We start from the raw sequence: 22,298 nt of genomic DNA, 5'->3' as shown, positions 1-22,298 counted from the left end.
GTGGACTGAAGCAAGAGCTCTTAGGTATTCTCCAGGAAAAAGAAAAGGAATAAAACTTTACACCTAATTTGAGCTCTCTCTCCTCTTTGCATCAAAGCAGACCCTCAAAACCACTTTGTTGCAACCATTCTGGGGCCTGCAGAGGAAAATGAGCTTCAACATTATCCCCCCCCCCCCCCAGATCAGTCAAGCTTTCCTCCTCACTCAAAGCTGTTTCACGCTTTAAATGCCATCAACTGTAAACTGTAATTGTGAGATGTTTGCTTTGTGCATTTTTAATATTGGTGCATTTCATGATTTGATGAGTATTTTAGGATTTGCTGTTTCCAGGCTTGTGCGTAACTCAGAGTATCATGCTGCAAAAAAAGGATGGGTATACATACAGGCTATTTTTATTTATTTCTAAGAAGAACTGCAAATGGCAACAGGACACAGGAACATGGAAAACTGCCTTCAACTGAGTCAGACCATCAGCACATTGTCTCCACAGATTGATAGTGGCTCTCTGGGTTTTCTCACAAATATGGAAAATGCACCCTTGGATCATTCACTATCCTTGTGAACTACAGCCCTTCTCAAGGGAGAATTTTCACATATATTACTCTCACTTGATGACTGCAGCATCAGGTGCTAACTTGCAAGGTAGAACAACCCATTCCAAATCAGCCACCACCAACAGAACCTTGGTGTCACCTCATTCCCACTGATCCCTCAACACATTTCCAAGGAATCATATTCACATATTCAGTTCTGAATTGTCACATGTTTAGTCAAATCAAAGTACATAGGAAACATTCATTCGTGAACTGGTATATTTTAGACTTACAGTGATCTGACATTCGCCAGTGTCCAACCCTGATCTTTCCACCACTGTGCGCATTTCCATTACAGTGGTACCTCGTGTTAAGTACTTAATTCGTTCTGGAGGTCCGTTCTTAACCTGAAACTGTTCTTAACCTGAAGCACCACTTTAGCTAATGGGGCCTCCAGCTGCCACTGCGCTGCCGGAGCACAATTTCTATTCTCATCCTGAAGCAAAGTTCTTAACCCAAGGTACTATTTCTGGGCTAGCAGAGTCTGTAACCTGAAGTGTATGTAACCTGAAGCGTATATAACCCGAGGTACCACTGTATATAGGGGCGCGGGTGGCGCTGTGGGTTAAACCACAGAGCCTAGGACTTGCTGATCAGAAGGTCAGCTGTTCGAATCCCCGCAACGGGGTGAGCTCCCATTGCTCGGTCCCTGCTCCTGCCAACCTAGCAGTTTAAAAGCACGTCAAAGTGCAAGTAGATAAATAGGTACGGCTCTGGCGGGAAGGTAAACGGCGTTTCCGTGCACTGCTCTGGTTCGCCAGAAGCGGTTTAGTCATGCTGGCCACATGACCCGGAAGCTGTACGCTGGCTCCCTTGGCCAATAAAGCGAGATGAGCGCCGCATCCCCAGAGTCGGTCACGACTGGACCTAATGGTCAGGGGTCCCTTTACCTTTACCTTTAAGTCAGGACAGACAGACAAAGTCTGAGATTGGTCTTTTCCATGCCATTCATTATTTCTGTCCTATCAGTCTAGCAAAAAAAAACACCTTGTACCAAAGTTCAATGGCAAACGGATGAAAAGCAACCATTTCACCCCGACTTTTGCTTTGAGGCTTTGGCTTGCTTTGAACACAGAGCTCAAAGTGATGTTGCTCAGTCACACTTTGATGGCCACGTAGGTGGAAGCTGAACAAAAAGCTCCCAGGAGACTCAATAAACTCAAAGCCCCCTGCAGCTTTGGCGTCATTTCCTCTTTGCCCCATATGCCACAGCCAAGGGCTTGCTGATATAACAACTGTGCTCTCGAGGAAGAGCCATAGCTCAGTGGGAGAGCATCTGCTGTGCATGCAGAAGATCCCATGTTCAATCCCCAGCAACATTTCCAGGTAGGGATGGGCAAAGATCTGTGCCTGAAACCCCGAACCAAAAGCCTGACTCAGTATGAAGTAGCTTCCAAACATGGCATCTGGCACAGAATCCAGTAGCATGGGCAAGATCCCGAGAACTCTTGCTTTCATTTAAAATAGAACAAAAATGATTCTAGTTCATATCATGACAAAATAAGTGAAATGGCTTAAGCCAGTGATGGCCAAACTTGGCCCTCCAGCTGTTTTGGGACTACAATTCCCATCATCCCTGGCCACTGGGGTGATGGGAGTTGTAGTCCCAAAACAGCTGGAGGGTCAAGTTTGGCCATCCCTGGCTTAAGCTGTTTGCAAGCCAATTAACAAGAATATATCCTGCCACAGAGCTGCCATCACACAGATATCAGGCTCAATGGGAAGCATCTGTCCCCTGATCTTCATGACTGCTGCTAAGCTAGGGGTGCAGCCAGGGGCACAGGAAGAGAAAAAGGACCAGAGCTAAGTGGAAGAGTGTGTGTGATGCATGCTTTGAATAAAGGAGTTCCCAGGTGCAGTCCTTCACACCTCTGATTTTTTTTTAAAAAAGCAGCAATTGAGTAGAATATGGTGGGAAAGACTGACAGTCAAAGTGGACAGGAGCAGACCCTTCAAGTGTCCCTATTTTCCAGGAACAGCCCTGGATTTACAGAAGCCGTCCTGCTTTGTGATTTGATTTTGGAATGTACCGCTTTTCCTTAGGACACCCCTATTTTCATCAGAGAAATGTTGGAGGGAATGCAGTACTGGGCTAGGGCTAGATCAGGGGAAGAAGGAGAAGGTGAGGCAACAGTGACAAAGGTGTTGATGCTGGGAAACCCACCTCCCAGTTACAGCACAGGCTACAAGAAAACCATGAGCTTTATTGAGTGTTGGCTTTGCACTATGGCAGGGATGGGAAATCTCAGGCCCTCCAGATACTGTTGGACTCCTGTCCCCATCATCCAGTGTAGCCAACTCTCAGGAGTGATGGGAGTTGTAGTCCAGCACTGTATGGAGAGCTACGGATGCCACACCATTGCTCTAGCAGAAAATGCCTGTGTCCATGCACAGCACAGCATCCCGTTTTCATTTAACTGTAGTCCTCTGCACTCAGGAACATATTTTTAGGGCACTCAGCAGCAGTTGGACTCTGTAGTAGGGACCAGCAAATACTGGGTGCCTAACTCAGCAGCAGGGGTGCCACCCTGCATAATTGAGCACATTCACACCATTTGAATGGCAATGCCCATCAACCGGGGGGGGGGGGTGCTGGCCCCATCAAATATTTTTTGGGGAGCAAAGGGACCTCAACCCCTAGGAGTTGGTTCTTATGCTCAGCAGTGGCTGGTACCCATTGGGACTGGTAGGGCAGAAGGCAGGGAGTCCAACAGTAGGTGGCGCCAGAGCCAATGACAGGCCGAGCGACCTGATGCTTGTTTTGCCCTCATCCTACGCTCTGTTGAATTCTACAAGGACCAGACACTGAAACTATGGAGGAGGAAGTTGACAGGCAGGACTGCCCCCTGAACTGGCTATAAGCAAAAAGACAGGCAGGCAGGAGCTGGTTGAGGGCAGAATGAGGTTTATGGGGCAGAGTCTCAATAGCCCTAATGGGCCATCCCCCACTGCCTTGACTTGCACAAGAGTAAGCTTCTTCTGTCAGTGCAAAGCCACCATTGGATACAACCTTATAACAATGCCCAATGGCCCTGTTAGCTGGGTGTGCATTCAGGGAAAGGATCATGCATTGCTAAGAATAACAAGAGGCCGTTTTTATTTATTTTTGCTAGTCTGAATAAAGAAGGTGCTGAAACGAGGAAGACAAATAGAATATTGTGTTACAGAGAGAGATTCCATTTGGAAGAAGCGAGGACGGCCAGCTTCACCTATTCTTCCTATGAAATATATAGCCTCCCTGTTGCTGCCGTCTCCTTTATCTGTCCTCCCAACAGGGCAGAGCAAGAAAATAAATGGTTGTCTGTGCAATTTTCTTTCCAAACAAGAGATATTTACTCATGCACACTTTTATGCAAGAAATCAGTGGTGCGGAAGCTGACAGAAGGCCCTTGTGTAATCTGAAAGGAGTTCAGCTAGGTCTGAGTAGTTTTGGTTAAACTGTCATGCAGTGGGACCCTGTGATTAGGGATGTCTAAGGAATGCGATCTTTGCAAAGTCTGCTATGAACTGACGTGATCCACACCATCCACACATACGTGTGGATCGAGATGTAGCTGTTCATTTGATTATGCCCTTCCTAAGGGAATCCATAAGGGATGTGGGTGGCACTGTGGGTTAAACCACAGAGCCTAGGACTTGCCGATCAGAAGGTTGGTGGTTTGAATCCCCGCGACGGGGTGAGCTCCCGTTGCTCGGTCCCTGCTCCTGCCAACCTAGCAGTTCAAAAGCACATCAAATTGCAAGTAGATAAATAGGTACTGCTCGAGCAGGAAGGTAAATGGTGTTTCCGTGCGCTGCTCTGGTTCGCCAGAAGCGGCTTAGTCATGCTGGCCACATGACCCGGAAGCTGTATGCCGGCTCCCTCGGCCAATAAAGCAAGATGAGCACCGCAACCCCAGAGTCGGTCATGACTGGACCTAACGGTCAGGGGTCCCCTTTACCTTTAAGGGAATCCATAAGTAGGACTTTAATCAAACAGCCCTCTCTCTTTCTCTCCCAAGTTGTGCCCCACAGCAACTGGTTCTCAGAGACATGCTATCTCTGATTCATGGCTAGTAGCCACTGGTAGCCTTACAATCCGCCATGAATTTATCTAACCCCTTTGGAAGACAGGCAAGGCAAGATGGTGGCTGTCACTTCATTTCATGGCAGCAAATTCCAAAGATTATTTCCCCCAATTCAGTGAGTTTTTGTATGCTCCTTTGTATATCATTTTCATGAAAACATGCATTTTAAGCACATTTCCCCCTAATATAATAATGTGATACGAAACAACATGATACGATGCAATAAAATGCAATACAATTTGTACACACCTGGGGCTGGCTGATGGCAGACTAAGGTGGATGGGGCATCACCCTACTTTCTGATGTTAAGAGCTGTTCAACAGTGAAACAGAGTACCTCAGAAGGTGATAGAATCTCCTCCATCGGAGGCTTTTCAACCAATGTTGGATGGCCATCTGTCAGGAATTATTTACTGTGGTTTCTGCATTGCAGGGGGTTGGGCTAGATGACCCATGGGGTCCCTTCCCATTCTATGATTCTATAGCCACTCTAATGGGATTAGTCTCCATTGCTTGCAACATTCTCCTGAAACAGCAGGAGGAGCAACTCACTTCTAAGAAATGGCTTTGGCCAGATGTTGACAGCCTAAAAAGCCTGCTGGAAGAGGATGCAGCTGGCCAAGTCATTCAATGCCTAAAGGAGGAAAGACTGTCAGAATTTAAGGAGATAAGAAGAATCCTGCTGGATTAGGCCAATGGTCCATCTAATCCGCCACCCTCTTCTTCTCTCAGGGACCAAGCAGATGCCTGTGGGCAAGCCCACAAGCAGAAACTGAATGCAACAGTGCTCTCCTCACTTGCAGTTTTCAGCATATAGGCATATAGACTCAGGCAATGGAGGTAGAACATAGCCATTGTGGCTAGTAGCCATTGATATCACAGCTGGATAAAGAGCAGCATTAAGTGCACCATCTTTCTCACGGTGGGAGGTGGCATGGGCAGGATCAATGCGTCCAACAGAGAGGAGAATGCAGGACGGGGGGAGGGAATAATCAGCACTCTGTTCCTGTTTGCAGTGCCAGTTCTCATCTATGTTTAACACACCACTGCTGTCTCTGCTAGTGACCGGCTTTGTGCAGAAGTAAATTGCTTCTCTCTGCCCGTTGTCGGCTGCCACCTGCATTTCTAATACAGCAGTCCTCGGAGCAAAATCCATTCCACCACGATCTCCCCCATTAAACTGCAAGGCTCTTAAGCTGGGAGATTTTCAAGAGGCACTTCTTGTCATTTTAAAGGGTACACCTACGGACCACTCAACACTTTGCCACTGTGAAAGTGGGGGGGGGGGAGGGGGAGGAAATGCCGGCTGATCAAAAACCCTTGGCACTCCCCTGGACATTCTGCAGTCATTTACGCCGAGGAGGACTATTCGGGTTCATCTTGATATTTCGATTTAAGCAACTTTCGGAGGGCAAATCTGGTCTTACCAATTTTGCTTGCTGTGTGGGAGAGGTCATTTGCCTGCTCTCAATTCCCAATAACACATCCTGTGCAGGTGAGAGGCAGTGGAACCTGCAGGGCACTTTGGATAACTTTACGGAACATCTGTGTTCAAACACAGTAGCACACCTGTTACTGGGGAGCAAAAGTGAATAGGACTACTGTTGCCCTCCTACTTTGCTTCTGGGCTCATGCTCTTTAAGTCTCATTGCCCCCACTCATATTTTTGTACTTCTGCAAACCTTGAGGGTTCCACGACTTCCACTAACATCTCCATCTTCTGTGTGGAAAGTGACATAAGGATTGGCCACTGGAAAATGGGTTTGCTATTTGGGATGGACCAGTAGTTGACAGTGTGATGAGGCAAAGGTGCTTTCCTGACCTCCCAGCAACTGAGTGGCTGATGTAAGCATGGGTGAAGAGGTGAGGAGGCGGCAAGGAGGGTGGCACAGTGCAAACACACCACCAAGAGCATCAAACTGCCTCTGCTATCATGTTGGCAACACATGGCCTCTCTGCTGCCTCCCCTTCCCTCTCTCCTAGGAAGCAGCTGGGAGGCAACAGGGATTAGCAGGGCTCTGATGACTGTGTGGCAGAGGCAGCAGGGCAGAGGCTGACCCAGCGATTTATGGAGGTTTGTGGCACCTACGAGGCAGGAGCCAGGGCTGGTGGAAGCAGAAGAGTTGGAGCAGTCAGAAGTTGTGGAAGCAGAGGAAGAGGCTGTTTAGGTGTGGGGCGGGCTGGTTACTGTAATTCCCTGCTGCCCCGTGGCCCACCATTTCCTAAAACCAGGAGTGGCTTAAGAGGCAAGTGCAGAGGCAACTTCAATGTAGGAAAAGTCATTGGTTGCTTGCCCACAGTCCATCAAACAAGGCTACTTAAGCCCGGGAGGGGTGTGTGGTCCCACTGCTGCTTCAACTGTCCAGCCAGGGTACAAGCTTGGAACGTTCATGCCAGCTATGTAGCCGCTAGAAGCACAGGTGCATGTTGTATTCAGTGCACCTTAGGAGCTGCTGTAAGTGTGTGCTGTTACAATAAAGAATTGAAGCACGGGCCATTTGTCCTCCTTCATAGGGTGTGTGCAGGGCAGGAGGTCTGATAAAGATGTCCACCCCACCATGCTGCCCACTGCTGAGATGAAACACTCTATTCCAGTTGCTCATTTTCCCAGACTTGAGTTTATTCTGCAACATTTCCGCATCTATTTGCTGAGACTGCACCAAAAATGTGTATGCATTTACACACACATTTCCCCTTGGTTTTTGGTTTGCAGTGTTGCCCAATATATGCATTCCTACAAGCAGCCCCCTCCTCTGCCCCAATAGAATGCATTTTTTTGCACACTATTTTCACAAATACACCCAGTTTTTATATGCATCTCTGTGTTAGTGTGGCTGAAGAACTCCATTGCGAAAACCTGGAGCAGCATGGATTTCAAAGGACAGCTGTGCTTTGGTTCCTGTGTTGGCCAGGAAATGTGAATTAGGGAGGTTCACATTAAAATGCAAACCAGAAAGGCTTTTCTCATTCGTCGCTATTTGCTATTAGTATATAGGATCCTGGCACTTAGCATCTCAAGGATGCAAGCTTGTTAAAAACCCAAAAGGAGGGGAGAGAAACACTAAAATGAACAAAAGCAGCCACCACACACAAACAAAACAGGGTGATTTTGTGTGTGCCATCCCTGCTCTTCATTAGCAAAGAGGACACTTATCAGAACACAGGCAGCAAATTAGGCTTGCATCACCACCTCCTTTCCTTTGCATCCCAGTTTTTAAAGTACCGTATTTTTCGCTCTATAACACGCACCCAACCATAACACGCACGTAGTTTTTAGAGGAGGAAAATCCGTAGGCATGCCACCCATAGGCATTCCCTCCATAACACGCACAGACATTTCCCCTTACTTTCTAGGAGGAAAAAAGTGAGTGTTATGGTGCAAAAAATATGGTATATTTAAAAGCCCAGTGAGCCTCCCTCTACCCAGACAGCCCTGAGGGAGCAGAGAAGGAGCGGGAATAGGAATCTGTCTCTCCTGTTTATTCCACAGGCAGAGGGTTGCCTCAAATCAGGAGAGTTAGGGAGCTGTGTCGTCTCCCGTGCAGCCAGCTTCATGTTCACAGAGGAAATTGATATTTGCTGCAAATTATTTTGGATGATTTACTGGAATGAATTAACTCCCTGGACGTGGGGGGAATTTGAGTGATGGCATCTCCCCCACTCCCCAATCCTGTATTTACATGGGCAGCCTTCTGCATGGGTGGGTGTTATGAACTGAGCATCCAATCATGGGAGACGGTTAAGGAAGAAGCAGGAGAAAAAACCCACTGAACTGTACCTCAGTGTCCCTTTGTGTACCAGTGATTATAATATTTCTTCCAGCCATGGTAAGAAGCATGATCCTCGGGGGAATTGCATGTCATTATGAGGTTATCTGTGACTTTACTCTGTCAGTTTCATGAAACAAAACCACAGAGCTGGGTGGAACACTTCTTTCTCAAGTTTTGCAGGAAAAATTGTCTAGGTCAAGTCAAGTGTAGCTTAAGAAAGTAGGATGGATCGACACCTGCAGCAGAATGATGGGATAAGAGTCCTAAGATGAATAATGAATGGTACCACTTCAGGTTGCCGGGGGCGGATGAGAGGATACAGTTTTTGGATGCTTCTCCACCTTTAGGAAAAAAAAATCAATGCAAATAGAAAACAAATACAGCAGGGAAAACTGTGGTTAGAGCCTCTCTCTTTGCTAGTTTTCTATCTGCGGAGAAGGTGGTGAACTCTCCTTCCAACTCTCCTCAGAAGGCGGTGGGGATGGAAGATGCAGCTAACTTGTTTTCTGCTCTCCCAGAGGAGAAGACCCAAACAGATGGATTCAAATTACAAGAAAGGAGAATCTGACTAAACATTAAACAGAACGTTCTGATTGTTAAGAGCCAGAGGCACCAGCTTGTGAAAGTGATGGGGGCGGGGGCAACGTTGCATGCATGATGTCCTGATGTCCTGACATCACGTGTGTGACGTCAGGATGTCGGGAGGAGCTGAGGGTGGAGCTGATCACACAGCCATGAGGCTCAGTAGCTAGAGGCTCGTCCTCCGCCTCCTCTTGGCACCAACACCAGCAGGAGGCTGCTTCGACCTTCCTTCCCCTCTACAGTAGGATGAGAAGGAGAAGCCAGCCGCTGAAGGCATGTTGCGCTCTGCTCTACACTAGGACCACCACTTGCCAATGGCCCATCCACTCCGGCATCCTCTTATCACAGTGGTAAACCAGAAGCCTGTGGGAAACACACAAGCAGGAGCTTTCTTACCCCTTGGGGCTTCCAGCAACCGGTAATCAGAAGCATTGCTGCCTCCAGCGATGGAGGCAGAAGAGCACAACCATCAAGCCTATTAGTCACTGACAGCCATCCCTTCCATCAATTCCTCTTTGCAATCCTCTTTTAAAACCATCCAGAGGAAAGAACCCTGGATTTGGGCTCCATTTTTCCTCCCAAAAGCATTTGCCTCATGGCTTAGAGAGGAACCCTCCTAGATGAGGTCAAGAGCTCCATCTCACCTGCCATCTTGATCCTGATAGTGGCCAAAAGCAGAGTGTCAAGGCAATATGCTTCTGTGGCAGGAGAAAGATGCAGATTGGTCCTATTTCGGGGGGGGGGGGGAGGACCACTCTCCTTGTAAAACAACAGCCACTCTCCTTGTAAAACAAAGGCATTGCATATTGACTCAGGATGTTTAAGTGCAGGCAAGCAGGAAGTGGTTCCAGGTTCTTAATTGCCCATCGTTCTGCATTTAAAAGCACCTTCAATTATCATTTGATTACCTTGTAAAAGTAGATCTTTGTTGCTCAATTTGCATTTTGCTAGCAGAAATAAGGCAGCTCACCCAAAGGAACTCTTTAAGTGGAGTAACTCCTCCCTGCCTGTTCCAGGGATGCCTTGGCATTCAATGTTTTCCTCCACTTGCCTTCTAGTGCTGGTGAGAAACTGAGGTTCTAACTCAGCAGCAGAGCACCTGTATTGCAGGCAGAAGGTCTCAGATTCAATCCTTTGCATCTCCAGGGATGGACATGCCTGCCCAAAATCCCCTGCTGGTCAGTCTGTACAGTACTGACCTAGGTAGACCACTACTCTGACATGATGAAATGTAGCTTCGACTGTTCTTATATGTGCACTTTAATTTATGGCGAGGTTTGGTGTGCCTCTCTGTTCCCACAATATGTTTTCATCTTCTGAAGCCTGTGCAAACCTCTGATCATGAGCAAAGTTGTTGTCTCAGGACCTCGAGGGACAAAAAATGGATAGCCTTGTTGTTTATTTCAGGACTGAGGGGAAGGGGAGGGGCGGGTGTCTCCATGCATTTGGAGAGAGAAAACTGAAGTTCCAGCAGGGGTCTTGTGCCCATGAAGAATGTGAAGGCATTCTTACGACTCCCGGCAAAACATAAGCAGAAGGAAAGCTCCCTTTATATAACAAGTACACACACATATTATATATCAGCGACCTCAGACCAAACCTGAAACATTAAGGTCTGGCTTAATTGTTCATTGTTCCCCATTAAAAAGATCTATAAATCTTTCGATGTGCGTTTTTCCTGGGGGAGCAGGGGGAGGGAGGATGTCAGAGGTAATGTAAGAACAGGTAGAAAAATGGCCAAAGAATTGAGCTGCAGAAATCTTTCGAATGCCACTATGGTTCCAGCAGCTGCAAGGAAGCACGCGCACAACTTGCAGACCTCCAATTCCTTACACTTGTCCCCAATGGTTGTGCCCAATCCCTGTCATTACTCAGACAAGACCCACTGAAATGAATAGACATTGCTAACTTTGGTTCATTAATATCTATGGGTCTACTCCAAATAGAACTTAGTTTATATGACCCAGAGGATTTTATTTTTAAGACTGCCCATACATATGCAAACACTGCAGTTTCCCCAGTTAGTATAGTAAGCCATGGATACTCATTTCCCTCCTACTCAATATCTAGTATTCATTCATTCATTCATTTATTCATTCATTCATAGAACCATAGAGTTGGAAGGGACCCTGAAGATCATCTAGTCCAACCGCCTGCAATTCAGGAATATGCAGCTGCCCCATTCAGGGATCGAACCTGCAACCTTGGCATTATCAGCACCACACTCTAACCAACTAAGCTGTCTGGTTCATTCATTCATTTATATCCTACCCTTCTTCCAAGTCACTAAAGGTGGCATATAATGTTCTCCCCCTCCCCATTTTTTCCCCTCACAACAACCCTGTGAGGTAGGTTAGCCTGAAAAGGGATTTGAACTCTGGTATCCCAGGTTCTAGCCAAACACTCCAGCTACTAAATGACTGTTTCATTTAACCAGTCTGGCTAATATTGATAGCTCTACAGTGGTACCTCGGGTTACATACGTTTCAGGTTACGTATGCTTCAGGTTACATACTCCGCTAACCCAGAAACAGTGCTTCAGGTTAAGAACTTTGCTTCAGGATAAGAACAGAAATTGGGCTCCGGTGGCGCGGCAGCAGCAGGAGGCCCCATTAGCTAAAGTGGTGCTTCAGGTTAAGAACAGTTTCAGGTTAAGTACGGACCTCCCGAACGAATTAAGTACTTAACCCGAGGTACCACTGTATTGCACTGATGGGACACACACTCAGTGCTACATTGAATAAAAAAGATCTGAACTCATGACTCTATCACAGGGCTACAAGCCAAAGCACCACACACAGGTCAAGTCAGGACCGCAGCCTGTCTCATGAGACTGGGACTCGCTCATGATACCGCCACACACACACACCCCTCAGACAGCTCACTGCATGTTTGGCTTCACAGGTTGCCAAAGCAAATCAAGTGTACCCTACGATGTGGCAAATCTCTCCTGGGGCCCTGCAAGTGCGGAGACCCAGTCCCCTGACACGTTGCACATTAGTGTTGCATGACAAGGATCTGACAGGAGGCATAATGCCTTGTGGGGAGATAAGGAGGGGAAGGGGCAATCTCAGCCCCCAGGAACCCTCTCCCACACTGTGCAAAGGCAGGCACAGCAGGTAGAGATGCTTAACAGCCACTGGTGTGAGGCAAGGGGAAGCATGACTTCTGTCCTTTCCAGATCATTACAGAAACTATGACATTTATCAGGAAGGAACATTGGGCACCAGGTATCCAGTCATGCAGGCTGTTTGTGCAAAGAGTGGACAGGGGAGATCGGTGGATCAGGGCTAGATCACCTGTTTTGCGGAAGGTCTCATCCCCAGCATCTCCAGGTAGGGCAGCAAGAAAACTCTCTCTCTGCAGAGCTGCTGCCAGTTAGTACACTGAGTTAGGGGGACCCGCGGCCTGACTATGTATAAAGCAGCGTCCTGGGTTCCTAACCAATGTGCCCTGGTGTCCCCTGTTGCATAAGGGAAATGCTACCAAAGCACATTTTGCAAATTTCTTAATGATGATGAACCAAGACCTAAGGGCAGTGGAATATGTGACCCTGTAGGCACTGTTGAGTTCCCAATTTCTTCCACTCCTGGCCATTGGCCATGCTGGCTTCGGGGAGCTGATGGGAGCTGGAATCCAACTAAACTTGGTAGAATCAGTTCTATGATTCACTGCAGCCCACCAACTGCAATTTAATGTAATTTAAATCTTTGTTGGAAGCCACCCAGAGTGCCTGGGAAAACCCAGCCTTGGAAAACTCAGCCAAATAATAAATTTATTATTCTTATTCTTATTCCTCTTCTTATTCTTATTCTTCAACTGCATACCTTTCAAGTGTCCCTATTTTCCAGGAACAGCCCTGGATTTACAGAAGATATCCTGGCTTCTGATTTGATCCTGGAATGTCCTGCTTTTCCATAGGATGTCCTTATTTTCATTGGTGAAATGTTGGAGGGTATGAAGTTATAGGATCCCTGAGCCAAGGAAATAAGTGACTATACAACCTTAAGAAGACATCTGAAGGCAGCCCTGTACAGGGAAGGGTTTTTAAAAAAATAATAATTATGTTTTACTATGTTCTTATATATGTTGCAAGCTGGCCAGAGTGGCGGGGGCAACCCAGTCAGATGGGTGGGGAATAAATAGGATGTCCCTATTTTCATCAGAGAAATGTTGGAGGGTATGCAACTGAGGTGGTAATGGCCTAAAAAGACAAAAGATTAGGCCAGAATCATTGCCTTGTATCAACTCAGACTATTTGTCCAACTTGCTCTGCATTTTCTGCACAGATTGGCAGTGATTCTCCAGGATTTCAGGAAGGGAGAAACTCAGAGCTCTACTGGGAGAGCGTGGGGACTGAACCTGGTATTGTCTGCATGCAAAGCAGATGAGCCACAGCTCTTTTCCAATTCATGGAAGGAAAGTTTTATTGATGGCCAATAGCAACGAATGTAGCACCATGCATGGAAGGGTACCTAAGTCTCATATGACAGGGATGAATATCCACAGAAGGCCATCACTTTCCATCCAGGACAGACCTTGTTTGAGAACCCCTCAGAGGCATCTCGCCAGCTGGCTGATTTTGGAAACAGGTTCCTGGAGTATACTACCTGCAGCACATTCATCTGACTGAGTTCAACCATTCTTACATTCTATAGGTTTGCACTGCAGAAAACAAAACCACTAGTTGGTGCAATGGTTGGGTGATGATAGATATGCTGTTGTGCTTTAATTTTACCCTTGAGGGGCTGTATGAATTCACTCAACTCTCATAGAATGTGAAGGAAGCCAAAGATAACCACTTAAACATGTATGCAAAAGGAGCTCAGCGGAGACAGTGCAGGTATGATTTGGACGTGTCTCAGTAGAGCTGTAAATGTACGGGTTGGCTGCATCCCAGGGCTGAAGAGGCCTGGTTTCATATCCTTACTCAACCGCAAAGTTCACTGGCTGACCTGAGGCCAGTCACTGTCTCTCAACCTAACCTACCCCATAGGGTTGTTGCGAAGATGAAATGGGGGGGGGGGGAGTATTTATAATACTGTGAGCTTCATGGAGAAAAGGCAGAATGCAAAGTAATGTGATTTAATCCGCCATATTGATGGCTATTGTTTCGGCCCCATAAGAAAGGTTCTGTAGATCCTTCTCCCTTCTGAGTGTTTCAGTGGCCTTTTTGATAGGAGCGTAAAGCACTCCATGTGAGCTATTGGGATGCTAGTGGCAGACAGCTACTCTGATTTACACTTGTGCCTGCAGGACAGTCAGGCATGGCCTACTCGATTCTCTTGCGGTTTGGTTTATGTGTAGCCCATACATAACTGTCTAGGTGCTGCAAACACTTCTGAAATAAGCATGAAAATTGGTTTCCAGGCTCCAGCAGTTTCTAAATAATGGATGTTTAAGATAATAAAAAAGTAGTGACACAAAGTGGGTTCGAGGAGGATGGAATGGTGTCTGTATAAACCTTGGAGATGGAGTCTGGGGAAAATCAAATCCACACAGGGCAACAGGGCATCAATAAAAATAGAATTGGACCATTCGGGGGGGGGGTAGATGACGAAAGGGAAATAAAGGCATTGTTTGAAGCCTAGCTTCCTCTTTCCCTCTCCATTCCACAGGAAGCTTCACTTCTCTTTCTAGTTCATCTGATGGCTAGGGATGGGGGAAGAAATCCAATCTTGTCTGCATTTTAGCAAGAAATCACCTAATCCACGCTTGTGAAACTAATGAAATCAAAACACAATTATCTTGCAAAATTCACACGTCTCCGAATCTTGCAATTCAGTTCTCCAACCAACCAATGTGTACACAGATGCACGTTAGGAGCAAGCATACATGAAAAAAAAATGCACATCTTGAAAACAGCATATAAAAACACATCGTATGAGAGGAAGTTGTTTGTAACAATGTGAACTTTAAAGAGACTGCATACCAGAATGTGTAGATTTGCTCTAAAATGGTGATGAATGAAGAACCAAATTTAAGACTAGAAATGTCAGAAGCTGAAATTGACTGATTTTCTCATCCCCCACCTGATGAAGATGCAGTACCTTCCAACAGGGAAAAACTGGACATAAAGCATGGACTGGACTTTGGAGACATCCATGCACAGACCAGTGTGGTGTAGTAGTTAGAGTATTGGACTAGAACCGGTGAGACCAGAGTTCAAATCCCCATTCAAGCCATGAAGCTTGACCCTTGGGCCAGTCACTGCCTCTCAGCCTAACCTACTTCACATATATGCTGCTTTCAAGGTGTGCATTTCACAGGGTTGTTGTGGGAATTATAGGGGGGGGGGAGAGAAACTATGTATACCACATTGAGCTCCTTGCAGAAAGAGGTGGGATATAAACACAGTTTATAACAACAAACAACAACTAAGATGGAGCAGGAGCTACAAGCCAGCCAGCCTCACCAGGTGGTCCTTGCCAGGTGGATGTGAAGCATCTTATTCTGTAAACCCCATTGCTAGACAACTACCAAGAGCAAGAACAAGCAAAATAGCACGTGTGAAGCTGGAATTGGACCCTTTATTGTTGCCATTAACTTCTGCAAGGAATTTGCTAGTGAATTATCAAACCATAATCATGTATATGTCGGCATCAGCTAGAACATGCTGTGCCGGGGGGGGGGGGGAGAGAAAAGATGGAGGACGTTAATAATCCCTACCATTGAGGAATGGGAAAGTAAAGTTGATGATTGCACAGTTATGTCTAAATTAACCAATTATGTGATAATATGAGGAGAAAGATAGCAAGAAAAACACATTCCTGAGTGGATGGGAACTGTTGAATGCTGGCAGAACTGAGTGCACATTTCCACAGACGCAACACATTTATCTGGTTTATTACATTTAATTTACTGATATTGTTAGGTTGTTGTTTTTCTCCTGTGCATCTATATAATTATGTTTGTGAAACCGTTATGTATAAGACAAAGTTTGAGAAATCTTTTCTTCTGATCAGGTCATCTTGCAGGCAGGGTGCCTAGTTGTTTCTTGTCACACATGCTGGTGGTACATGAAACACCAAAATGCAAGGAGACATCTAAATATCACCTCACTGGACCAGACTGAAGAGCCAGCTCTTCTAGCACTCTGACAAACAAGATGCCTCTGGGAAAAATCAAAAGCCAGGCATGAAGGAGATCAGACAGCCTCTGTTATTGTTTTTGTCTCAAATATTTAATAAGTCAGAGGTAGACTGGCATGGCAGATGAACTGTCTATTCTTAGGGAAGTGGTGCGTGTTTGGTAAAAGCACAGAGTGGCCTGGTTTGAACATCATGGTAAGGCAAACTATGACACACTGAGACCATGCAAATGGCCTGACTCCCAGAGAGGAACCCTGCATCCCCCTGGGGCTGGGAATAGGTGCAACTGCTCAATCCCCATAATATTTTGTGGGGAGGGGCATGCCTGCTGTTGGTGACACTAACCAGCAACCCAACCCATCTGGCCAGTCCTTTGATCTACCATCAGTTTGATTAGACTCATCACCTCCTTCCTTCCTAGAGCAAGAGAGGGAGGCAGAGACCCATACCAGCACTGGGGTGGGTGGGGTCCAAACTGTTTCACCTCTGATGCTGGGTGGGGATGTGATTGAAGAAAGCCTTCTATATAGCCTGGATAGCTCAGTTGATTAGAGCATGGTGCTGATAACACCAAGGTTGCAGGTTTGATCACTGTATGGGATGCTAGATGCGATTCCCTCCCCCCTTCAGCTCTCCTACCCCACTAAATGAGTTTTCCTGGGGTAAACAGCAGGGGGGAAAGGAAAAGGAAAAGCACTCAGACTGAAAGCATGGAGGGAAAGTAATTGTGCCTGAGTCCTATTCTGCCTTCCCAAGTTTGTTGCACCCAAATACTGCTAATGTTTGAAATGTACAGTATTTCCTAATTTCACAACTTGAATTCTAAATAGGACCTTGTTAAAGAAGCGTTAGTCAATTACTCACAAGAGAGTCATAGCCAATGGATTGATCAGTCAATAGGCAAATGTATGCCGATTTAATATCCAAGTAAATACAATAGTTTTGAAGCATGCTAAAATATAACAAAAAGTTACACACTGCAGGAACCATCTTAGAGGAGACAGAAGGGGCAACTGCTCCTGTCTCCTGCAGTTATTTTGAAGGAAAGTATTTTTATTTCTCCTTTCTTTCTTTTTTTAAAGGAAATCTTCTGATCAGCTAATCAAGGACAGGTTTTGATACGATTTGTTGACGTTTCATCTAACTGACTGACAAAACACTGCCGCACCGGTTATTTTGCATGTGACATTTCAAACTCAAAAATATCATTCTAAATGTAAATTTGAATTTTATCGCAAAATTTCAAGTCCAAATTTGAAGGCAGCTCTTGATTGTTTTGACAGGCATTGATTATGAAAAGTTATAATCTGTTTGCTGTCAAATACTCCTCCACACACTAAAACACCATTACATGACGAGTATCACATTCTGATAAATATCAGGTGCATAAAATGTGTAGGAGTGAAAATGTCACAGGGCAGAGAACGGAACCGAGGCCAAATCCACCACCCCCACCCCATCCCACAGGATTTTCCATCTAGCTCTCAACTTGTCCCTGTTCCAGAGACCACCTGTACACAATTAGCATCTTATCCAATTCTCCCACCCTGAGATTTGGGCCAGAGGCTCAATGTGTGGGGCATAGGTTAGTGTTTGCTGGTACATCTTTGAATGATATGCAGGATACAAATGGCTGGTACCCAACTAAAGAAACTACTTCTTCAAACAGTGCATAGTTAAGCTATGAAATTCTCTCGCACAGGTGGCAGTGATAGCCACCAACCTAGATGGCTTTCAAAGAGGATTAGACAAATTCATGAAGAAAAGGGTTACTAGCCATTACGACTATGTTCTGGAGGCAGCAATGATTCTGAATGCCAGTTTTTAGCAACCAAAGGGAGGGGGAGTGCTCTTGTGCTCGAATCCTGCTTGTTGGTTTCCTATTGGGGCATCTGGTTGGCCACTGTGAGAACAGGATGCTGGACTGGGTGGGTGATTGGCCTGATCCAGCAGACGCCTCTTATGCTCGTAACATGTTGTGTCAGCATAAAGATTTTCATGTACACAGTGGAACTTCCATCCCCTCCCCCTGCACCCTCCCAAAATCTGCTCTGGAGGGTTGGAGGAATTCCTAGAACATATTTAGGGGGTGCAAGGTGGGAGTGAGTAGTCTCATAGTGCAAGCAGAAATCCTTGCACTGATTGAATGCATTTGTTAGATACCACCCAATAGCAACAACGAAAAATCCCCCCCCCCCCCAGCCAAGATGATCAAGGGTCTGGAGACCAATCCTTATGAGGAGTGGCTGAGGGAACTGGGTATGTTTAGGCTAGGAAAGAGAAGACTGAGAGGAGATACAACAGCCATCTTCTGATATCTAAAGCTCTGTCACATTAAGGATGGACCAAGTTTGTTTTTTTCTTGCTGCAGGGGCTAGAACCTGAAGCAATGGATTCAAGTGTCAGGGACTGGACATCGGAGGAGGAATGGTGGAGGGCAGAGGAGAGGAGGGCAGTATAGAATTACAAAGGTGGTTTGCAGAAGGTCATGACTCTGAGACAGAAGAGAGGCAAAGCTGGGAGGTAATGGAAGAGGAGGAGGGGGAAGCAGCAGAGCTGGAGCAGCTGGCTGACACGTTATCATTAGACAGCATTCCTGACCCCCCCTTCTCCTAGAACCTGGCATGCATTGAGAGTAGCAGAACAGAAAGCTCAGAGGCAGAGAGCACAGATCAGCCGGCGCAGGGATGACGTAGAATAGGAGAGAGAGAGAGGGTGGGACTTTACTGGGAGCAACACCATTATTTAAGAGAGGTGACATTGCTATGTCTCTGTGAATCTTGAATAAAAGACTTGGTAGGAACTCTTCTTTTTATCTGCTTCTTGGCTGCCACCGTGGGAGGGATCGAATTTATAAGTTATAAGAAAGGAGATTTTGACTAAACATCAGGAAGAACTTTCTGACAGTAAGAGCTGTTTGACAGTGGAATGGACTCCCACAAGAGGATTCTGCAGCATAGTGGACCCTGGCATATATATATAACAATCATAACTAGCAGGTATTAGCAGACCATGTCCCTGAGATGTTCCCTGCTTGAAGTCTTATCAGCCCAAAAGATCCTGCTTTCTCTCACACACAAATATCAAATGTTTGGGGTTGTTTCCAGTGCTATTTCTATCCAAGAGTAGACCCATTGAAGTTGGTAGATATTACTAATTTAGGCTTGTTAATTTCAAGGGAACTACTCTGGAGCAAAACTTAATTGAATACTCACCTTGGTGAATATTCACCCAGATGATGTGAGTGATGAGAGAAGAGCTGGAGAGATTTCCGGCGTGAAATAAATGCCCACAGCAGATAATTTTTCGAGAGCCAATTTTGTCTCAGCTCTGGAGAGCGGCAATTTCTCCCAGCCCCTTTCGGAGTCCTTTCCCCGTGACAGTCCCACAAAAGGGACCAACAAAAGCTCAAAGCGAAAACACACACTTTTAATTATAAGAAGTGGGCTGCCTCCGCATGTCACCCAAATTATATACACGTGTCGTAATTCACTCAGCGGGGCTTTTTGCCAATGTCAGCAAAATGAAAAGAGTTTCAATTACAGCCTTTGAATCGGAGGCCTGCGTATTGTTATTTATAATACAATGCATCCTGACGGCCGGGGAAAGAAAAGGAAGAGAGATGTACAGATGCCGGGGGGGGGAGAATACCGTCCATCTTGGCAGTTAATTGAAATGCCTGCGCCTTCCTGAGATTGCTTCTTCTGGCCTCCATGACATTGGCTGGCGGGACATACCTGTTGTGTAGCGGGAGAGGGAGAATGAACACCTGTGGAAGGAATAGACTTGTCAAAGGAAGACAGCTTCCATCACCTGCAGATCAAGTAGCCCAGCAGCAGCACAATGCTGCCTTTGAAAGGAACCTCGGGCGGACGCCATCCAGACTGAGCTGCGAGGTTCTGATTGTTTCCTGAAGTGCTATCGGGGGCCTAGAGAGTCCCATTGGCTTGAAGTCACTCTTCACCCAAACTCCACACTACAAACTTCTCCCAGGTGAAGTGTTTGAACCAGGTCCTCCTTTCCACATCGGTAAGCAGGGTGAAGCAACCCATTTTCCTCTTATTTCTGCGATTATTTCCACTCTGTTGATGTGCGGGATCACACATGCAGGGCATTTATCTCCCAAAGCAAATGTGTGGTTTTTGCAACGGCAGGACTTTACAAGCGGTGCCGACATTTTAGTAAGAATAGACCAGTATGGATGGAGCAGACAGCCCCATTGGCTACTCATTTAGGTGGGAAGGGCATAATGGGGCTAAAATTAGAGCGAGGCTGAGGTGGGGTTTTAATTACGGCAACCTACACTGTCGCCTGTTATTTATTAGTGTAAGAAAAGCTTGCTGGGCCAAGCCAGTGGCCTATCTAGTCCAGCTTCCTGTTCCCACAGTAGCCAATCAGATGCCCATGGGAAACCTGCAAGAGGTATTAGAGCACAGAAGCACTCTCCCCTTATGTGGTTTCTGGCAACTGGTATTCAGAAGCACTGCTCCTTGCAACGGTGGAGGCAGAGTGTAGTCACTGCGGCTAGTAGCCATCGAGAGCCCTCTCCTCCATGAATTGGTCTTTGACTCTTTGAAAGCCATCAAATTGGTGACCATCACTGCCTCCTGTGGGAGCCAGTTTCACAATGTAACTATGCATGGCATGAAGAGGTCCTCCCTTTTATCTGTCCTGCATCCTCCAGCATTCTGTTTCATTGGATGCCCAGAAGTTTTAGTGTTACGAGAGAGGTAGAAAAGCTTTTTCTATCCACTTTCTCCATGCCATACATGATTGTATTAACTTCTTTCATGTGACCTCTTGCTTGCATTTTCTCTAAACTGAAAAGTCCCCAACGTTGCAACCTTTCCTCACAGAGGAGTTGCTCCACCGCCTCGATCAATTTGGTTGCAGTTTTCTGCCTCTTTTCTAACTCTACAATATCCTTTTTGAGGTGAGGTGATCAGAATTCCAGTATTCCAAATGTGATCGCATACATTTGTATACTAGCATTGGATGCCACTATCAGAAATTTTATTTTCCTATCCTAGCAGTGCCTTTTTCACTGCTGCTACACACTGAATCCAGTTCAGTCCCTGTGAGCAAATATGTGAAATTAAGAGAGAGAAAATACGCCAATATGCATCACTTTACACTTGTTTACACTGAATTGCCTTTGTCATTTTACTGCCCATTCTTTCAGTTTGGAGAGGTCCTTTTGGAGCTCTCCATAATCTCTTTTTGTTTCAATGATTCTGAATTTAAGCACTGACAAGGGCCCAGTGTTTTGCACAGAAAGTGATGACTAGCTTGCTGTTGCTCATGGTGATGCACTGTTCCTTACCACTGGTCCTTGTTTAAGAGGCTGATGGACTTGCTGTTGCTCATTTTCATTTCCTTAGGTACCAACCAGCTTGCTAAAGAGCATCAACTCAGGCTGTTGTTCCAAGGACTATTGCATATTTATTCTCCATTCTGTGGAACTGTATTGCTTGTAAAATGCATTGCCTACAATGCTGTAAGTGGTCCCTCCTCCTTTTTCTCTCAAATTTCTATTCAGAAACTTGCTGCTCTAGTCAGGAGGATGCTGTTGCACAGTTACAAATCAATGATTTTATTGGGGGGTGGGGGGGTTTCCATGAAATATCTACAGTCAATATCCCTATCATTCAATAAAATGTAAATGTCTGAAAGGAAGAATTCATTGGCTGGTGGTACAATGCAATTTAAAAACAAACTACATTGTTAAGAACAAGCCCTAATGCAGTGCTCAAGTGATGATTAAACCTTGAAAATAAGTTAGATTTGAATTTTCACTAGTGATGGGCAACATCTTCTCAGATGAATCTTGCAATTAGCTCAGGTTTTCTGAGCTCTCTCAGAGAACTCTTGAGAAGTGGGCAGCTTGGCATGCAAAGCTGGGAGAGTTCCACACTAAACTTCTGCCCAAGTCTAGTCCTGGCCACGTTCTGTGCCTAGTGATGGACAACCCATTCCCAGACCAGTTCTTATTGATTTGTCTCTGAATAAACTGGGTTATTCTCCTATTCCAGGAAATAAATTGACCTGGAACAACCTAATGTGACCCAAACTGGTGTGGGTGGGTGTTATGATGTGGAGGACAACCGTCATTAAAACATCAACAAGACAAGTGGGGTTGGGGAATGGGTTGGAAATGGATAGCAAGGAGAGTAAGGAGCCGAATTCAAAGTGCATT

At 45.9% G+C, this 22,298-nt stretch overlaps 1 protein-coding gene across 9 annotated transcripts in view; it reads right to left on the bottom strand.

Annotated features, from left to right (window-relative positions):
• NTM (neurotrimin) overlaps positions 1–22,298 on the bottom strand; it is a 796,613-nt gene that overhangs the window by 676,901 nt on the left and 97,414 nt on the right. The gene's annotated exons all lie outside the window — the stretch shown is intronic.

Source organism: Podarcis pityusensis (genome assembly GCF_964106645.2).
Source record: "Podarcis pityusensis genome assembly, chromosome: 15".
Lineage (NCBI taxonomy): Eukaryota > Metazoa > Chordata > Lepidosauria > Squamata > Lacertidae > Podarcis > Podarcis pityusensis.
Note: the sequence above shows the minus strand (reverse complement) of the source record. Positions and strands in the feature narration are given on the sequence as shown.